This window comes from Nuphar pumila, chromosome 16 (genome assembly GCF_984573655.1).
Source record: "Nuphar pumila chromosome 16, dmNupPumi1.hap1.1, whole genome shotgun sequence".
In the NCBI taxonomy this organism is placed as follows: Eukaryota; Viridiplantae; Streptophyta; class Magnoliopsida; order Nymphaeales; family Nymphaeaceae; genus Nuphar; species Nuphar pumila.
This window is the reverse complement of record NC_143264.1, coordinates 53,512,745-53,532,070: the sequence shown is the minus strand read 5'-3', so window position 1 is coordinate 53,532,070 and position 19,326 is coordinate 53,512,745. Positions and strand designations below refer to the sequence as shown.

Sequence of the window (19,326 nt, the reverse complement as noted above, 5' to 3'; positions counted from 1 at the left end):
ACTGTCCCATTTGCGACTCTAACTTCGCAATGGACTGCGTATGCGAGCTCAAAATCTGGCTACACTTCTCGAAGGCGTTCTGATTAGAGGTTTTCACCTCTTGGAATGCCTGGAGAAGTCTCTCCTCAAAAGATGTCTGCGGGGCAGACTCCTGCTGAATCGGGGAAGGAACTGAAGAAGAAGAAGACTGAGCATAGTTCGGTCTTTGAAATGGCTGAGTAAAAGATGGCTGCCGAACTGGCTGAGAGGAAGAAGGCATCTGTATAGAAGACTGTGGATTCTTCCAAGAAAAATTGGGATGGTTACGCCAACCCGGATTATATGTCGATGAAAATGGGTTATTTGGCGGTCTGACGTAACCCTGAGCTGCCTGAACTTGTTCTTGAACAAATTCAGGGTACTGAGCTGCCGAAGGGCACTCAGTGATCTCGTGTGCCGGACTGGCACAAAGAGTACACACCTGCTGTGTAGTGGATGGTCCTGAGAGAAGCTGGTCCAGCTTCTGAGCAATCATGTCTACTTTACACTGCAGTGCAGTAGATGGACCAATCTCAAGAACGCCAGCTTTCTTCTGAATGCAGGGTGTGGCTCTATCAGAATGAGAGCTCGAAGCATGGTGGAGTGAATTCTCGGCCAATGTATCAAATAGCCTCCATGCTTCGTCCTCGCTCTTCAGCATGAATGTCCCACCGCATGAAGAGTCGATCATCTGACGATTCTTGTCAGACAATCCATCATAGAAACTCTGCACCAGTTGCCATTTCGGCACCTGATGATGGGGGCATTTCCTGAGGAGATCCTTCATTCTCTCCCAGGTCTCATGAAAGCGCTCACCATCTAACTCTGAAAAGCTAGTGATGGCTCTACGATATTGGTTCGTGCGACCAATGGGAAAGTATTTCCGAAGAAACTCCTGTTGCAACTGATCCCAGGACTCTATTTCTACAGAATCTAAGGACTTTAGCCAATACTTGGCTTTGTCCTTCAATGAAAAAGGGAATAGAGTCAACCTCAACGCATCATCATCGAAATTTTGTATCTTAACAGTAGAACAGATTTCGAGGAATTCATCTAAGTGTCGGTAGGGATCCTCATGACTAAGGCCATAAAAGGATGGAAGCATTTGAATAATGCTGGCCTTAATCTCATAATGTGGCGCTCCTACATCGGGTCTCCGAATGCAGGATGCCTGAACATAGTCTGTGGGAATGAAGTATTCCCGCAGAGGGCGTGAAAGAACTGGGGGTGGAGGTGGAGGATCCATGTCAGCCATTGTTGCCGAACTTCGATGAGAATGTAAAATTCTCTCTGGGTTGTCAACAAATGGGTGTAATGGGGTTCCTAGACCTCGTCGACCCTGCATACACTGGTACTAAGACCAGATGTAAGCAAACGACCAACTAAAAAAATTAAACTAGCACAGATACTAAAATGTAATTAAACAAAAAAAAACAGTAACTAAAAACAAATAAATATGCTATATAGCTATGTCAGAATTCTATACTAAATAATTAAATAACAAAGTAAACTATTCTAAAATGCTAAAACAAATAAATACAGGAAATCACAAACTATGTTTTTCTAAAACCCACCTGTCTAATCGCTCCTTGCAGAATGATAATTAAGTGAATCCTAAAAAGAACAATATGTGAATCCTATATTTACTAACTATGTTAATCCTATATTCACTTACTAATCCTACTAACTAAAAAGAAAACAACTAATTAACTAACTAAAACAAAATAATAATAAATTAAACTCTAAGAAATAAAGTAATTAATTCGCCGTTCCCCGGCAACGGCGCCAAAATTTGGTTGATATTTTGGAATACTCTTTTTAAAACAATTATTTTCAATAAAACTTTGGAAAATCGTCAACCAAAAAAGATAAAAACCGACTTTCCACAAAGTGGTAAGTACGGGTCGATCCTCAGGGAATAGGAATTAATAACTACAATTCTAGAAAATTTAATTTATTAATATCAAATGGCAATCTACAATTATAAAGTGAATACAACTACAATTAAGCACTAAAAGAACACTAAACAAGCATTCAGTCTTCTGCTCCACACCAAGGATATTTCTGTCTTTTCGCCACTTAGAGAATCTTCTCACTTGTATAATAACCCTGGAAACTAAATATGCTTTTCAACCTAAAAATGCAGAAAAGTACAAAGTTAGTTTTCTATTTTAATTATGCAAACAACAACTAAAACTATATCTAATTCTACGAAAATAATAAACAAATGCTACTTATCAAACAAAAATTAAATAAAATACTAAATTAATTCTAAAATTAACCAAATTACTTTTACTAATGCTGTATGATGATTATGCAACTTCTAAAATACAGAAACTACTGAAAACAAACCTAAAATGCCGAAATTAAGAAAATTACGAAACTGCCCCTAACTAGTGTAAACTAGCAATCTGACAGGTTATCGGAAAACCATTGTTTGACAGGGCAAACGAGGTCCGATTTTCCCGAAATTTGTTCTGTTCTGCAACTGACAGATTAAACAAATTGACAGTTTTTACAGAATTGAAAAACAATATCTGGAACTCCAGATATAAGCGTTTCAAATCTGGGAAAAATCAGGATATCGTCAGTCCTGTAATTTAAAATCCAGAAAAAGCGGTTTTCACAAAACGCTTAAAAATCAGACTAAATTAACTCCGAATGAACTGAAATTTGGTCTGCAGTTAAATAACACGTTAATAAAGTGAATAGAAGAAAAAAATTTGGAAAACACAGAATTTTTGCTCAGAAAATAATTCTGTTGCGACAGGGCAAAAATCTGGTTTTTATTTGAGTGCACTATTCACTTTATGAACCTATTTACCCCCTATCAAATGTAATCTACACCTAATGCAATCTAAATGACACTGTATAACAGTGTATATGCAGATGAATATTAGGAAAACACTAAATGCACGACGAACAAAACACTACAAGCAGTTTATGACTAGAACGAAGTTAACTAACAATGGAAATGCAACTATGCTCAATAATAAAATACAATCTAACTACTAAGTTAACTAATATCTAACTATCATTCAAACCACAATGAAACACATTTCATACATACTAAATAAATACGCTATACGTACACACACTTCTACACTAAAACTAAATTAGATAAATAAACTAATTAATATAGAAATCAAAAGAAATAATAAGAAATGACTTACTTAACTAAAGAACGAAGGCTAAGGTTAGGTTTCACTTGGTTGACTCGACTAGGATCGGTTTCGACTTGAGTAGGTTCAGTTTGGGTTTGGATGCACTCGGATGGGATTAGGTAGGCTCGATTTGACTAGGTTGAAAGAGATAGGTTCGAGCTAAGGTTGACTCACTAATTGGATTCGGTTTTGAGTTACCTTAATCAACTAGGTTCGGTTGACTTAGGTGGACTCGGTTTGACCTTAGTTAAGGTTGGGTTGGGTTTGGCTAAGGTTGACTCGATCTCGGATTGGTCTTGACTTGGACTTAGGCTAGGCTAGGGTTTGAACTTGGTTTAGGATAGACTTAGTCAACTAGGTTCGGGTTGACTTAGACTCAACTAAGTTGGACTCAACTTAGGTTCGACTAGGCTCGAATGGGCCAAGGTAAGCTCGGTTTGACTCACTAGGTTTAGACTAAGTTTTTACCCGAGTTAGGTCTTTGACTAGGTTTGACCAAGGTTGGGTTTTGGATTTAGGTCTAGCAAGACTAGGATGAACTCGGTTTAGGTAGGCTTGAACTAAGTGGAATCAACTAGGTTTGACTTAGATAGGTTAGGTAGACTAGGTTGACCTAACTTAGGTTAGGGTTGACTCCACTAAGCTTGACTAAGGTTGGGCTTTGGTCTTAGACTCGACCTAAATGCGGTTTAGGCTTCGACTTGGGCTAGGCTAGGTTTTGACTAGGCTCAAAGGGGGTGTAGACTAGGGGTTGACTCGACCTAGGCTTGGTTTGACTAGGTTAGGTCTAGACTAAAGTAGTAACCTCCTAATTAAGCTACAATTAATCCAAAGTTCACGATTTTAATGGAGGAGGTTGAAAAAGGAATGTAATAATTACCAATGTTCAAACTTTGAAATGCTTTGGATTCTCAAAAATCGCCCCATTTAAAGAGGGAGTTACACTCCTTAATTGCCTTTAATGCCTTTTTGGAAATCTGAAAAGGCCAATCTAGAAATCCACGATTTTTGCTTTTCAAGGTGGAATTAAAATGCTTTTAATGCTCTATGGAAACCGTGTAACCTAGATTGGAATTTTGGTTTAATTGCAAAACACTTTCCAAAGTTAAGGAGTAACTCCTTCTTTAATGCACATTCAAAATTCAAATTTTCCTTAAATGCCTCACACGATTTTTGAAGAATATCCTTTTTCCAAAAGCTTTCCAATTTTCAATTACTTTAATTACCTCCCTTCTCCAAAAATCGCCAACTTCAATGGATGCTACTTTCTAAACTAATAGACTTAATTATACCTAGGGAACAAAAGAACTTAAATGGAAAATCGATTTCCTAGGAGTTAATGCTAACCTAATTCCAAAACTTACCTAAATGCAACCCTAAAAACGGCCAAAACAATAAACCCTAATACATTGAACCTAGACACCTTCCTAACTCAACTAATGACCATTAAGACTTTCTAAAAATCGACCAAGAGCTCAAGGAGAGCTCTAATGGCTGCCGCCCACCTCGGGGAAGAAGAAGAACTACACGAAAATAAAAAAAAATAAAAAAAATATATAAAATTATAAACTAACGAAAAGCAATAAAACCAAGTAACTACTATTTTGATAAAACTAAGTTAGAAAATATTAAAAATGACTCCTAATTACACAAAGGCTAACAATAACATCACTATGCTGGACTTAAAATCATAAAAAAAAATAAAGAAAACTTGATTTTTATAATTTTCAATAATACACTCAAACACCAAAACGAAAAATGATTAAAACAATTAAGTAAATCAATCCTAAAACAATGGAACGACTAACACCAATTTATGCTACTGTTAACACACTAAACACACAGCAAGCAACACAACTTACCACTCTAAACCCTCTTTTAACAAAAATATAAAGATCGGCTAGAATATCCCTAGCCGATTTTTTTTTTCTTTTTTCAAAAATAAAATCAAAACGAACCACACGCACAACCCACGACTTAGAATAAACTAAAATGAAATTTCCGAATGAGATTTTCAGCAACACAATACAAGACACAAGCTGGACAAAACAAAAATAGCAAAACAGAAAAATATTTTTGTAGAAATCAAGAATCGGCTAGAAAAAGTCTAGCCGATTTTTCTTCTTTTCAAGCAAAAACAACACACAAACAAACCTAACGACTAAGATGAATCAAAATGAAATTTGTGTCTGAGATTTTCTAAAAAGAAAACACCTATAACACGCTGGAAACAAAAACCCAAATCGACTAGAAAAGCCTCTTGCCGATTTGCACGTTTTAGATAAAAACGATGGAAAAACACAAATTGAATACACAACCAATGAAAGAAAACCTAATCTAACGTGCTGGTCTGTGCACGCATGCTATTCTAAGGTTGAAATAAAAAGAAAAACAAGAAACATACAGAAAATAACAAAACAAAAACCACACACACAAATCGGTTTTATCTAGAAGAGAAGGAAGAAGAAGACCTACCTTTTGGAAGATCCGACGACCGGGGGGGTGAAGAAGAGCGGACCGTGGCTGGATGTAGACGTCTTCTACAGTTCAAGGATGCTGTACTTCACCAAAAACGGCACCTATTGCAGCTGCTACACGTTGGAGATCCACCGATGATGGCATGTGAGCCGATTCGCGATCGGAGGGTGTAGAAAGCCGGATGGAGGTAGGGCCGGCTCACCTTGGTGGTGTGTTGCACACTCCCGCCCAAGGTTAATGGTCTCCACCTCTGCTACACCTGCAAAAGTACAGAAAAATGGTGAAAAGACAGCAAGGAATAAGAAAGAAAGGAAAAGAAACCAAAGAAAGCTTGAAAATATGCTTGAAAATCAAGCATAGGTCGATCTTCAATGGGCAACACTTGGGGAAGATGGAGAGGAAGGAGCTGCTGCTGTAGAGTCACTGTAGGGGGCGTCCAAACACAGCCAAAGACGCCTAGGGCTTCTCTAAAAAGTATATTTATACTTTTTGGAATTTGCAAAAACAATGTTATAAAAAAAATATTTTCTAGGCGCCTCTTTTTGGGGGGTTTTCAGAAAAACTTTTTGAAATGGATCTGGATAGGCGTATGGGTTGGGTTTTGGACTTTTAAAGAGTTGATCCAAGGTCCAATTGACCTAATTGGGTCGGATATGGATCCGATCTACCTCGAAATCCATGCCCAAACACTGAAATAGCCATAACTCTCTCATTTTAACTCCGATTTTTCTGAAATTCGAACCATAGCCCCTTACTATCAAAACACATCTAAACATGGGTTTAAAACCTTAAACTTGACACAAAATGCATGAAAAACTTGTTTACATGATGTGCAATTCATGCATCATCAGGCCGCTTACCTTTACAAAGGGGCGCTGATAGGGTAAGACCGATCTCTTCTGCAGTGGGAGAGATATTAGCACAATTTTCATTTCTTCAGCAGTGCCTAGTGATGATGAGCCAGGGGGTCATGATCCAACAGCCGTCTGTTTCTGGAGTGCCTTCCTTTTCCAGTTCATTACCTGTTAAGGTTAAAAAAAAAAAAAAGAGAAATGCAAAACCTTTCACTATGTCATATCACCTCAAGCCATCCTTACAACTTCATCACACACACACACATATATATATATATATATAATTGCTATAACCTTTGCAGGCCCCAAAAATGATTGTTGCGGTCTGCACTTTAGTGTTTATAACAGTAACAAGCACTAGTGCTACCACCTTTTTTTTATTTATTTTTAGCAGTGCTTAAACGCTGCTGAAGCCTTCATTGTACACAGCTGCTACCTGTTGCACATAGAACACCACAATCCTGCTGCACATTTCCTGTTATTCTTGTGTGTCCACTTCAGGCCATTATGCAGCACACGTTATCTGTTAATACATTCCCATCATTCCCCTCATTTGCACTGATACACAGTGATCATATATCTCATCTCTCTACTATATTCTTCACAAATCACAGCATATTCATCCTATTATTCACATTCAGCATATTCAAGTTTTCAGATCAGGGTATTAATTAGAGTATTATAGCAGTTATAGGTTATGTATCCATCCCTTTTATTCTCCTTCAAACCACCCTCACAATAGCTTGTGTAAACCCTCACTTGTTATAAGCTCCAGCCATACCTTCATACCAGTCATTGCCGTGCATGCATTCACCACCAACCCATTTCATTATTCCCTTTCACAGTATAACACCTATGTATTTTCCCAGCATCATTTCCCTCTCAATTATCTTCAACCAGCTATAGTATCACTGCCCTGCCATCACAACACTATCCATCGACTGCAGTGGCTTCCCAATCACCTGCTTCGCCTATCAAAATCCATCTTCATTACTTCCTTTGGGCTTATGAACATTTACAGCAGCTTATAGCTGTTGTATGTTCTCTTCTTCTGCATTCATACTTAAGTCATCACCTATATGCCACCACAGCAACCTATCATATTCCCATAAAACTTACCACTTTTTCTGCTACATCCATCTTGCATTGTGTATGTTACTGTTGCAACACCTTCATCACACAATCATTTCCCTCCATTGGGGCCTCCGTCATTAGCAATCTCCCCTGCAGCCTACCTTCAAACTCTGCCTTCCCTTCAATCACACTCCATATATCATCTACCTACTGAAATTGATATGTTGGCTGAAGGCAAACCACTGTTAACTAATTTGATGCAAAAATCTGTTCCTGCTAGGAAAAGGAAATTCCCTGGTTTGATAAATCAATCCTGATTTGCTATAAAAGCATAAGTTGAGTCATTTCAACCATTGAATTCTTTGTTGCAAGATTGTATGTTCACCCCTATAGCCACATTCATCTACAGTCCATTTCATTACCCTTTTTTTTGGGTAGTACCATCACGGCTATAATGCACTAGCACTTCATCGCCCTCATCCACCTATATTACATACATGTTATATACACGTATATATATATATACATTGGTATGCCTGTATATATACATGTAAGCATATATCTATATATCATCTCTCATCTCCTCACGTTCTAAATCATACATCCTGGCACATGAGCATTTTACCATTGACATCTATGTGATATATGCAAACTTCTTCCAATTTTCACATTAACCCAATTGTTTCGCAGGGAATATGTGGAAAATATCATTACTTGGAGTTGTAAATTTTATATGTTGTAATAGTTAGATTTTGAATAAGAATTTATATTTCAAGCTTTAGATAGAATGAATGAGCATTGTAAATATCATGAATCACTTGTTCTCATATTTTCTTCTTTGTTTTTCTAAAATCTCACAAATGGTGAAACACGAATGGCACGTGCACCACTTCGTAAGAGGTAAATTAATCCTAAGTTGATGATCCATACCAATGGCCATAGTCAGGGTACGGACAAAACTTAGGATTTTTAACTTTTACGAAATAACAATGTATCCACACTGGATCCGTTTTCAAAATTCATCATATTTTCCCTAAATATTTTCTTCTTTTATCAGAATTTAACTCAAAATTAACTCAAAATATATACCAATGGCCATAGTCAGGGTATATTGAGAGTTAATTTCATTTTAAATTCTATAAAAGCACCAAATGTGTTTCATCCTTCTCTTGAATTTAAATATAGATTATTATATAATACATTCAATGACCATAGTCAAGGATGTATTATATCTTCAATCTTATTTTAAATTCATTTAAAGAATGAAATTGCTTTTCAAAATCCAAATTTCCAAAAAGAAAAAAAAAATCAAATTCATTCATCATTTAGGATAGAACTGCATCATGTTTTCAAAATTCTTTTTTTTTAAAAACTCCAAGTGATGTAAATATCTTCTTCAATCAATCTTCAATTCCTGTAAAATCCAATTCATCCTTTCATTTTTCAAATTCTATTTCATTTTCAATCTCAAAGTTCAATTTAACTTTGAGATTTCAAATTCATTTTATATTCAAATTCAAATCAGATTTCAAAGTTCAAATTTGACTTTGAAATTCCAACTTCATTCAAAACTCCAATCAAACTCAAAGTTCAATTTAACTTTGAGATTCTTGATTCATTTTCTAAATTCTGAATTCAAGCTCCAAATTCAAGTCCAATTTGACTTTGAAATTCATTTGTATATTCAAGATTCAAATTCTAAATCCCATTTTTCAAGTTCAATTCAAAACTTGGAAGTTCTTGATTCATCTTCTGGATTTAACAAACTCCAAATACATTTTAGGATCCAGAACCCAATTCTACTATGGATCTCAGACTTCAGATCCAATTCCATTTTTTGATCCAGAATCCGATTTTACTTTGGATTTCAAACTTCAGATCCAATTCCATTTTAGGATCCAGAATCTAATTCTACTTTGGATCTCAGGCTTTAGATCCAAAATCCATCTTAGGGTCCAGAGTCCAATTCCACTTGTGGATCTCAGACTTCATATCCAAATCCATTTTAGGGTCCAGAATTCAATCACACTTTAGATCTCAGATTTCAGATCCAATTTCATCTTAGGATCCAGAACCCAATTTTACATCGGATCTCAGATTTCAGATCTTAAATCCATTTTAAGATCCAATTCCAATTCTAGATTTCAAATCCAATCTCATTTGAATTCCCTAAATCCATTTCTATTTTTAAATACCATTTGATTTTCTCAGATCCATTCTAAGATTCAAATTCAATATCACTTCAAAATTTCATCTTCTTCTCCTAAATCCATGATTGAATTCAAAGTCCATTTCTGACTTTGAAACTTCATTTCTTTTCATTTCAGAGCTTCAAATCATTCTTTTCTCAAAGCCAAGATCTATTCTTCCAAACTCTAAATTACTTCAAAGACTTAGAACTTCTCTGATCTATCTCAAGTTCTAAGTTAGATTCAATCATTTCTTCACTCCCTTATCAAGTTTATCTCAGAAATACTTGGAAATTTCTAAATCAATTTTCAAAAGAGCATACATCCTTGCATTGCACAAGCAAGATTCTTTGTGCATTTAGAGTTAGGATAAATTCTTAGATTATATTTAGGCAAAGCAAAAGGCATAGATTCGATCCTTGGTTCGATTACCCCTGGTAAAGGCGCCAGGAACGGTCGAACCTCGTACCGACGAGCGAACCCCGTCTCTCCATTTTTCCCGCGAATTTTCAAAACGGAGGCGAGTAATTTTCTAAATGTTTTCAAATAAAGGTCAAGTGAAAACCGCGCAAAAGAGTTCATCTTCTCTTTCTTTCTCTTCCTTTTCTCTTCTCTCTTTCTTTTTCTTTCTTTTATTCTTCTCCCTTCAAAAAGGAGGAGAATAGAGGTTAGAATAGGAAAAGAGAAGGAAGAGAGAGAAACAACAAGAGAATAGAAAAAATTTTTGCGATGATCATAGGTTTGGGACCCCTTTCAAAAATCATTATATTTTCTTTAAATATTTTCCTCTTTTATCAGAATTTAATTTAAAATTGATTCAATATATATACCAATGGACATAGTCAGGGTATATTGAGAGTTAATTTCATTTTAAATTCTATAAAAGCATCAAAATATATTTTATTCTTTGTTTGAATTTAGATATGATTATTATATAATACATTCAATGACCATAGCCAGGAGTGTATTATATCATTAATCCTATTTACATTCATTTAAAGAATAAAATATGATTTTCAAATCCAATTTCAAATTTATTTAAATTCATTCATCATTTAGGATAGAATTGCATCATATTTTCAAAAATTCTTTTTTTAAAATCCAAGTGATTGTGAATATCTCTTCTTCAATTTCTATTTCAACTTATCAATTCTATCTCATTTTCAAAATCCAAATTTTGACTTTGAAATCAAAATTCAAAGTTTAAATTCAAACTTGATTTATTTTGTATTCAAACTTCAGATTTCCAAATCAATTCAAAATTCAAATTCAAAGTTCAATTTAACTTTGAAGTTTTTGATCCATCTTTTGATCTCAAAAAGTCAAAGAACAAAGTTTGAGATTGATTCTGAATCTCAAAAATCTAAACCCTCCTAAAGTTTTAAATTCAATCTATGTTTTCAAAACCCAAATCCATCTTCAGAAGTCCCATTTGGATTTCAAAACCCAAATCCAAAGTTAGATCCTGATTTCCAAGAACAAACTCTACTTTGGATCTCAGATTTCAAATCCAAAACCCATCTTAGGATCCAGAATCCAATTTCACCTTAGATCTCAGACTTCAGATCCAAAATCCAGTATAGGATCCAGAATCCAATTTCACCTTGGATCTCAGACTTCAGATCCAAAATCCCATCTAGGATCCAGAACCCAATTCCATCATTGGATCTCAGGCTTCAGATCCATAATCCATTTTAGATCCAGAATTCAACTTTCACTTTGGATCTCAGATTTTGGATCCAAAATCCATTTTAGGATCCAGAACCCAACTCCATCTTGGATCTCAGATTCAGATCCAGAATCCAATTCCATTTTTTTGGATCTTAGATTTCAGATCCAAGTTCCATCTCAAATTTTGGATCATATTCTACTTTGGATCTTAGACTTCAGATCCAATTCCATTTAGGATATAGAATCCAATTCCATCTTGAATTCCAGATTTCAAATCAACTTCTATTCTCAATTCCAATTCTTAAATCCAAATTCCATTTTTTTTTTAGATTTCAATTTTCGGATTCTAAATCCAGAATTCAATTTCAAATCTCAACTCTATTTAGAATCCAGACTTTGGATTCAAATTCCATCTTGAAATCCAACTTTCAAATCAATTTTATTTCTCAATTCTATTTAGATTTCCCAAATCTCTTTCTGATTTCAAACTTCAAAGCCAGAATTCAATCCCATTTCATCTCTATTCTGATTCAAAACTCTAGTTCAAAGTCCATTTATGACTTTGAAATTTCCTTTCTTCTCCTTTTTTCTCAAACTTCAAAATCATTTCTTTCAAAATCCAGATTTATTCTTTTCAAACTCTGATTATTCCAAAAAGTTAGAAACTTTAAATCTTAAGTTCTAAGTTAGAAACCATTTCTTCACTCCCTTATCAGATTCATCTCAGAAACACTTGGAAAAATTTTTAAATCATTTTCAAAAAGAGCATACATCTCTGCATTGCACAAGCATGATTCTTTGTGCATTTAATCTTAGAATAAATTCTTAGATAATTTCTTAGCAAAGCAAAATGCATGAATTCGACCCTTGGTTCGATTACCCCTGGTAAAGGCGCCAGGAACGGTCGAACCTCGTACCGACGAGCGAATCATGTCTCACAGTTTTCCCACAAATATTTCAAAATGGAGGCGAGTTATTTTCTCAAATATTTTCAAATTAAGGTCAAGTGAGACCCCGCAAAAGAGTTCCTCTTTTCTTCTTTTCTTTTCACTTCTCTCTTTCTTTCTGTCTTTTATTTTTCTCCCTTCAAAAAGGAAGAAATAGAGGTTGGAAAGGAAAAGAGAAAGAAGAGAGAGAAATATCAAGAGAGGAAAAATTTTGCGATGATCATAGTTTTGGCGATCGTGATGGGACAGGTCTTCGTCCGATCGAATTATGCCTTTCTCTTTTGCTTTAGTCTTATCTAAGTCTTTATTCTACATATGTCTGCTTCATTTTCATGCAAACCTTAGGAGCCTAGACTCTGTCCTAAGCTGACATTATTGCATATAGGATTTAAGTATGGTTTGGTAGGATCATATTGAGGAGATTATTTTATGTTCACATTAGACTTAGGTTTGAAATACAAATCTCTTCAATTCTAGGGATTGAATGCAAACAATGTATGCAAGTGTATACTTCTCTTTCATTTTAATCTATCTCTTTTTAGGACTTTCATTAGAGACATCTGATTTTATTGCATGCTAAACATGTTTTTGAAAACATCCCTACCTATATTGTCCCGATCTTCACGTTGCTGGGCTGTCTCACTGAACCATAGTTCGGGAGAAAGCCTCACAACTGGACCACTTATTTGGGTTTGTGCCCCCCTACCACGTACCTAAGGGCCATAGTCCGAGGTATATCGGTAGGTGCTCAAGGATGTTGGGAAGCCATTACCTTAGAACCGGAGAAATATTTCTATGTCACGTACTTCAAGCTTCGGCTTGAGTATATCGGCATATCTTGATTGGAATCAGATGATCTAAACCCTAGAGTTAGGATTAAGGTCCTACCAGCCATTTCAAATATTGCATTTAGAGTCAACCTTTAGGGAGTGCTGTGTGCACATCCTTGTTTGTGCAACTTTTTTTGTGATGTTTCTCTTATTCTCTCGTATATATATATATCAAACCTTTTTCAAAACCATGGGTGTATTATTCAAAACTTCTCCTTACTTTCAAAAACCCCAGGTGTATATTTTTCTCTAAATACATTTTTTTTTCTCAAATTTTCTTCAAAACCCTAGAAAATTCCTTTAAAATTTCCTCGATCTTTCAAAAGTTTTCAGGCTTGATTCTTCGAGAGTCTATCCGTAAGTCCTACATTCTATCTAATTCTCCTCGTCTCTTCTTTGCCCTAGTATTACTCCAAATGGCATCTAATTCTCTCGATGTTGTCTTCTCCAGAGATCATGTCTTCTATCAGATTCAAGGTGGATCCCCGGATCATCGGGTCATCCAGTCTCATCCTTTCTTTCCTCGGTGGTATTATTCTTGGTTTGCCACCTTCTCACGTATGTTCCCAGACCACTTGGATGACTGTGGGTTGGAGATGGCATCGGCAGTAGGCAAACGAACCATCAATGGAGCTTTGATTCAAGCTATGGCAGAACAGTGGAATCCACGTACCTGCACATTCTGGTTTCCATGGGGAGAGATGACTCTACTGATGGACGAGTTCAATGATATTATGGGATTGCCAGAACCAGTTGGTCAGCCAGATGATCCTGTCGAGCAGCAATTTTTTATTAACATCAAAGAGGTAGATGTTCGAGAAGCCTTGGCCAGAGCAACAGGAAGCAGATCCTGGCCTCTCACTGAGATTGGTGGGAATCAATTCATCGACCTGTTTGGACTCTATCGCAAGTATGGGGCCTACGAGGAGGTTGGCACTTTGTCTCGAGCAACAAAAGACAGAATTCAGCATGCCATGATCCTATGCACAGTAGGATTAGCTTTCTTCCAAGATGGCCAGAATTTCATAGATATCAAAGTTTCCCGGCTCTTTCGAAGATGGGGAAGCAAGCAGACTCGTCAGCTATCAGTTTCTATGGCAGCCTTGGCCTTTCTTTACCGAGGTTTGGCTCGATTTGCCCTCGGAGAGACTATTCTGATAGAAGGATGCACTTACGCCCTGTAGTCGTGGTTCCTGCGACATGTTCCCTCGAAGGCCAATTCTTTCAGATTCAACAATAAGCAACCGAAGACTGTCATTCAGTATCGAGCCTTGATCGAGAAACTGCATCAGGAAGAGATTGTTTGGGACTTCTTCAACATAAAAGAGACCGTCCCTTGATATACCTATGCTCGCAGCAAGCGTTATAGATTGCTTGGCCTCTTCTTCTGTGTTGATTATCATCCGAAGAGATGTCTCAGACAGTTTTCGCAGCGACAGGTTCGTGCCAACACCCACTTCTCGACGGGCAACATGCCAAAATTTAACCTGCAGTCGGATCAGTGGTCTGGGGCATACCATGTCACCAAATATACTTGGGACTCCTTTGTTTCTCTGTCTGTATTTCCTGGACCAAATGTATCGTCTGAATATCAAGAGTGGCAGCAAACTGTCTGCCCACCCTCTCTTTGTCTGTAAATATTACTATCAATAAAAATTACTCTTTGGGCCAAAAATTTTATTTCTTGTATTTTTGTTTTATAGCACAAATGGTCACAACTTTGGTGACGACCTCATCCCGGGTAAAATGGATATTCCTTCCATGTTTCTTCAAAATATTTTATCATGGTTGACAACCTCGCCTAGGTAACAAGGCACATTTCTCTGTTATCATCAAAATGGTAACACGAATTGTCACAAATCTTGTGATGACCAAATCCCGGGTAATGGGATAATCTCTTGGAATTGTTTGCTGAAATTCTTCATTCTTTTTCCTCAAAAAGTTATGATTTTCAAAAAAGCTTCTCCATACTCTAACCATTCCCATATTCTACAGGAAAACTTTGGCATCCGAAGATGGTTCAGACAAGGGTCAGCAAGCAGACTGTTCAGCGACACAGTGATAGTGAACAAGAAGAGACGAATTCTCCCAAATTATCCAAAAAACATGACTCAGGGGATGAGAGCGATGTTGATCCAGCCATGTACCGGGTCTTTCAAAAGATGATGACCAAAATGATGACCGAGCAGGCTAAGGCTGGTCCCAAGAAGGCGACTTCTAAGAGCAAAGTTAAGAAGAAGCCCGTGAAAAGGCCCGTCAAGATCAGCAAACAGAAGGTACAGCGTGACAGTACTTTTGAAGATTCCGAGTCAGCAGAAGAAGTCTCTGAAAAAGAAGAACAACTGATTTACATTCCAAAGCATCTGCGATCATCCAAAAGGCCAGTGGAAGAGCCATTGTTAGTAAACAAACCCAAGTACGGGGCCCCCGCGGAGGATTCGATCCAAGCATTAACCAAGATAGTCAAGGATTTGCAAATTCGGGACAAGGGAAAAAGATCATATACCAGGCAAGATTTCTACTTGGGATTAGAAAGGGATAACAATCTGGATAACCTTCCTCGGAAATTCATTAAGTTTGACGGAACCGACGATCCCAAAGCTCATTTGGCTATGTTTTTTGCAGAATGCGCCTGGTTTAGCGAGGATAACTGTGCCCTTTTCCTTTATTTTCCCCGCAGCTTGGACGGGATAGCTGCCAAAGTGGTAGGCTGAGCATGTCAATCCCATTGAATTGAGGGATTTTGATAAAGTTGTCAATATATTTGTTGTGCGCTTCTTGTTCAATACGGGAGCTTTGCCCACCCTAAACCATTTGTGCAACCTCAAGCAGGAGCCCGATGAGAAAGCCAGGGATTTCATCCATAAATGAAGAAGTGTTTGTAACACAATGAGAAATCCCATTTCTGAGGAGCATGCTCTCCAAGTCATTCTCAACAACTTTTCTCAGCCCCTAAAAAGCCTCATTTTCTCATACCCATCTAAGTCATTCATTGAATTGACAGAGCAAGCATAATGGCTCGAAATGGGGGTAGAGAATGGAATGTATGAAGGTGTCACTTTGGCTAAGAATGTCCAGGATCCAAAGAAGAAGGCACATTTCACTTACTCGGCCGAGGTTCCAGGGGATGACCAGGGCAGCAACAGCAAGAATGGCAGTGGCAGTGGCACGAAGCCTGAGCAGAATAGAGGTAGAAAAGGAAAATTCTTCAAGAACAGTGATAAGCCTCTCCCAAGCGGTCCTCAACAAAAAGGGGATTTTTAGGAAAAACCTAAGCACATCAATTGGAGCAAAGATCAGAAATTCACTCCTTTGGACCAGCCTCTAGAAAAGGTCTTGGAGTACCTATTGTCCCACGGAATGGTGAAACTTCCCAAAATTGCAGATCCTTCAATAATCATGGGAAAATACAGAGAACAATATTGCAAATTTCATAGGGTGATGGGGCATGATACAGAGTATTGCTTCGTCTTGAAGCACTTAGTCCAAGATTGCATTGACAAAAGCATCCTTGTAGAAGATGAAGAAGAAGGCAAACTGGAAATTTTATCTGCTCCATTCCCAAAACATTCCACATCAACCATTTCAGAACATTCATTCCTTTCACAAAGCCATATACATCCATGCTCCATTGAAGAACTAAGTCTCCAGCATCAGGTAATGGTTCTACATCAAGATCAGCTTGTATCTCAGAAAATGGATATCTTCTAGTTGCTTAACCAAGTGAGTATACCAGTTGAGAACGAAAAAACTCAAGTTTTCCCGAGAAGATTCCTTAAGAAAGAAGCCTGCGTAGAGGAAACAGAAGCCTCTAAACTAGCAGAAGAGCGGGCCAGTGGTCTTCAGAAGCCGATTACAGCGCTCTCCAACATTTTCATCTTTGAATTAACTCATGATTCTCCTAAGCATCAAGAAAAGTTAGATGATTTACTGAGAAAAATTCAGGTGAAACCGGGTACCACGCCAGAAGATATGACACAAATTGTAAATCAGGCGATGACTAATGCGCCTATCACCTTTTCTGATGAAGACCTGCCAAAGCCTCATTCATTCCACAACAATGCACTGTATATTGTGGTAAGGACCAGAGGCATGACTGTCCCACACGTACTCGTCGATGGAGGCAGCAGTTTAAACATTTGCCCGGAGATGACAGCGAAGGCTTTGGGATTGAAAGAAGAAGAATATGTGCCTGATCCTATTATCATCTATGGCTTCGACAATCACGGGCAGACTGCAAAGGGCAAGATCTTTTTGGAAATCTTCATAAACTATTCAGTTTACATAGTATTATTCCATGTTGTCAACATACCACCGACTTACAATCTTCTGTTGGGACGAACATGGATCCATAATGCTAATGTTGTTCCATCAATCCTTCATCAATGCATAAAGTGGTCCAAGGGCGGAATGATTACCACTATCCTAGGCAAAGATCCTGAAGAGAGGTTGTCACAGCCTATGATTCCCCATCCAACATTTACTGAAGATATTCCAAGCATCCGAGAAAGCGAATGAAATCAACCTCAGCGAGAGCTTAGAAATGCTGAAGTTGAAAGACGTCATGGAAGAAAAAAATATGGCAGCAGTAGTCTAATGGCAGGGACCTTGTTTCTTCAAGTTAGGAGGACGTATCAACTACACCTCCTTCAGAGATCATCCTTTATTTCCATAATTTTCCAAAGCAAGAAAAGGATTCGATCTGCTGATAAAACATGGATACCAGCCGTTCCGAGGCATAGGGAAAATAAAGATGGCATAGTGGAGCCAATCATTCCTACTCAGCATTCAGACAATTCAGGGTTGGGGTTCACCGGCCAAGATTCCACCAAGAAAACAGTTTTTGTCAGAGGAAGCCAATGAAAAGATGATGCCTTAGTTTTCCTGCTTTTTTTATCTTTTGTTAATCTTGTAGGGACAACACAGTCCCATCTTTTGTCAATGTCTTGTAAATATTATACTTCAATCAATGAAAGATCAATCTTCTCTTCATATTTGGGCATCTATAATTCTTTCTTATATTTTGTTTGTGCCATTATTCTTTGCTTTATACAAAAAGCTTGTTTGTTACTTGTACTTTCTCTTAAAAACCTTTCTTACATTTTTTGGACCCTTACCTCCTGAATCAATGAAGAAATTCATTATCAACCCCAAATATTTAAAATTGGCAAGATTTCCTGAGATGAAAGACAGAGCAGAGGTCAGCCAGGCAGCAGAGCAGACCGAAGAGCCAGCCGAGTTTGATTCAACTATCCAAGAATTGCCAGAATTTGCTCACATTCAGAAGCAGGATGAACCCTCATCTTTGGTTCAAGATTCAACTGAGGATATCAACATTGGTTCGGAAGATGATCCGAAAATTCTCAAAATCGGTTCGGGTCTAAGTGAAGTTGAAAAAGCAAGACTCGTCCAATTCCTTAAGAAGCATCAAGAAGTATTTGCCTGGACTTATGAAGATATGTTAGGATTAGATCCCAAGCTGGTTGAGCATCGCCTCAAATTGAAACCAGATTCCAGGCCAATCAAGCAGAAACTGAGGAAGTTAGACCCTCAAATTGAGCAGCAAGTCAAGGAAGGACTTGAAGATTTGTTAAAAGCAGCCTTCATCCGAGCCATTGATTATCTAGATTGGTTGGCAAATATTGTAGCAGTCTCTAAAAAGAACGGAAAAGTTTGGATCTGCATTGATTTCAGGGATCTCAATAAGGCTACCCCGAAAGATGATTATCCACTTCCCAATACTGACCTGTTGATCGATAGCACAGCAGGTCATGCCATGTTTTCTTTCATGGATGGATATTCAGGCTATAATCAGATCAAGCTGGCCGTTCGTGATCAGTCAAAGACTTCCTTTACTACACCATGGGGTACCTTCTGCTATACAGTCATGCCGTTCGGGCTAAAAAATGTCGGAGCAACTTATGAAAGGGCAATGGCCATTATTTTTCACGATCAGATGCACAAAAATATGGATGCATATGTGGATGACATTTTAGTCAAGTCTAAAGAAGAAGAGGATCACCTTGATGCTCTTAGTCAAGTTTTTGAAAGACTTATTCTCTACAAATTGAGACTTAATCCTCAGAAATATGTTTTTGGAG

General features: G+C 37.4%; 1 non-coding gene across 1 annotated transcript; it reads left to right on the top strand.

The window, feature by feature from the left end:
* The first annotated feature begins 767 nt into the window (after positions 1–767).
* On the top strand, positions 768–870 carry LOC149813243 (small nucleolar RNA R71). The gene has a single exon (XR_016428417.1). It is a non-coding gene; the product is annotated as a small nucleolar RNA R71 (small nucleolar RNA).
* Positions 871–19,326: the final 18,456 nt, after the last annotated feature.